Below are 2,001 nucleotides of genomic sequence, written 5' to 3'. Positions count from 1 at the left end.
CTCCTCCTTTGGAATGTGGGGCGGTGTGGGGTTCCTTTTCAGTGCTGGGCCTCTCCCGGGGAACCCATCGGCAGGACACTAACTTCGGCCACTCGCCTCACTCCCACTTCCTCTTCTCCCCCTTCACCATCAGAATCACGCACTTCGGCTCTACCAGGAGGTCTCGCGGGTCCACAGGAGGAGCAGGAGGCGAACGCCCGCACTCGCGCTATAGATAGTCAGCAGCAGTGATGGACTGACGACATGATAGCAGGCTGACGCCGCCAACAAGAAGAGCGACCTCTACGCCTTCGAACAGGATTCGAACCCCTGACCCTCAGGTTAAAAAAGTCTGATGCTCTCTACCGATCGAGCTATCCGGGCTCTTCTAGCGCCCAGTGAAAGCTACGTTTGCGTTATATGTGCTATTGCTGTGCCTGCTGAAGCACCTAGAGAAATGAATTCCGTTGCTGCGCCGCTGGCGAGTAAGCCGCGCACCGTCCACAGGAAGACAGAGGCTCCAGAAAAGGCTACCATCAGCTTTGCAGTTAGTCAGGTCTCCAAAAGTGACTCCCCGCAGTCGGCATCTCGAATCACGCGAAACCCCACGGATTTCCCGCCAAGTCCATCTTCACCATTACCAGCCACGCATTTACACAAAAAATCAAACTTCAGTACGGTTTCAGGCAATACTGCTGCCATTCGATCTGCTTAAAAATCTCCCAGTCGGTCACCTGTACGATTGCGTTGTGCCCTCGCAAAGGCGACCCAGCTCCTACTCAGATTAAATCAGTCCGCCACGCCTCGCTCTTCGAATGTTTTACTCACTACACCAATGCACTTCGTAGCTAGCTGTTCTTTTTCCTCACCAGCGCACTTCATCAGAATTTCCACCCAGCTGACTCAAGGGAGATGCGCCCAGGTCCACCAGGAGCATGCGGTCGAGGCATAGCTACATTTTGTAGATAGTCAGCAGCAGCGGGTGGACCCGACATGATAGCATGCTGAGGCCGCCAACAAAGAAGACGTGACCCTACGCCCGGAACAGGAACTTGAACCTGGACCCTCAGATTAAAAAAGTCTGATGCTCTACCGACTGAGCTTACCGGCTCTTGGCGCAGTGAAAGTTTCTTACGCTTATAGCACAGCAAAGTTTTCCCCCACTCCCCCGCCCAGAAGAAACGAATTTGCTACATCCGCTATTGATTAGGTAAAGTTTCTACAAATCTGTCATTGCAGGCAGAGAGAGCGACTGGAACAGAGGCCTTAGAAAGCACTACCATCATGACAGAAAGCTAAAGTAATTCGCCAAACCACTCCCCCGTGAGTCGGGCAGGGTTCGAACCTGCGCGGGAAACCCCCCACAATGGATTTTTCGAGTCCATCGCCCAAACCTCTCGCCACCCACTACACTCCACCTGGGGCCTGCCTGCTCCCCCGGGTTTGTTTCTGGTGGCGGGGTCAGCACAGGCCAAGCTTCAGAAAAAAAATCAAGCTGAAGGATGAGGTGGCAAAAACGTGTTGCTCAGTCCCTGCTGCTCAACAGCATAGGGATGCCGGACCCGATTCGAACAAACCGGGGGTTGCTTGCGCCACAACGCAGAGTACTAACCACTATATCGATCACGGCGTGCCACTGGCTCCACCGGGTGACTCCTGCAGCCCGAATACAAAAGAGCCAGCGGGCGCCTTTGTCCATTGAAGAGGGACTGCATCGCTTTCGCAAATCTGTACGAGGGACGGAAAGAAAAATGCACGGACACTTTTCCTCACGCTCTTCAGCTTAACAGCGAAGTCGGCAGGATTCAACCCGCGCTGGGAGACCCCAATGGATTTCTAGTCCATCGCCTTAACCACTCGGCCACGACTACGGAAAAAAGTCACACACCTCTGCCCTGTTTGTGTGCAACACTGCTGCCTGACCTGCTTGCAACCCAGCCAGCTCAGTCACCCCGCGTGATTGCAAGCCAGCTAGCCTGCAAGCAGATAAAACAGCTGTCCCAACCAGATGAAATCAGGCTG

General features: G+C 54.1%; 1 non-coding gene across 1 annotated transcript; it reads right to left on the bottom strand.

The window, feature by feature from the left end:
- Nucleotides 1–1,769: 1,769 nt before the first annotated feature.
- Nucleotides 1,770–1,850, bottom strand: trnas-aga. The gene has a single exon. It is a non-coding gene; the product is annotated as a tRNA-Ser (tRNA).
- Between the last annotated feature and the right edge of the window lie 151 nt (nt 1,851–2,001).

This window comes from Cyprinus carpio, unplaced genomic scaffold (assembly GCF_018340385.1).
Source record: "Cyprinus carpio isolate SPL01 unplaced genomic scaffold, ASM1834038v1 S000002676, whole genome shotgun sequence".
Lineage (NCBI taxonomy): Eukaryota > Metazoa > Chordata > Actinopteri > Cypriniformes > Cyprinidae > Cyprinus > Cyprinus carpio.
Note: the sequence above shows the minus strand (reverse complement) of the source record. Positions and strands in the feature narration are given on the sequence as shown.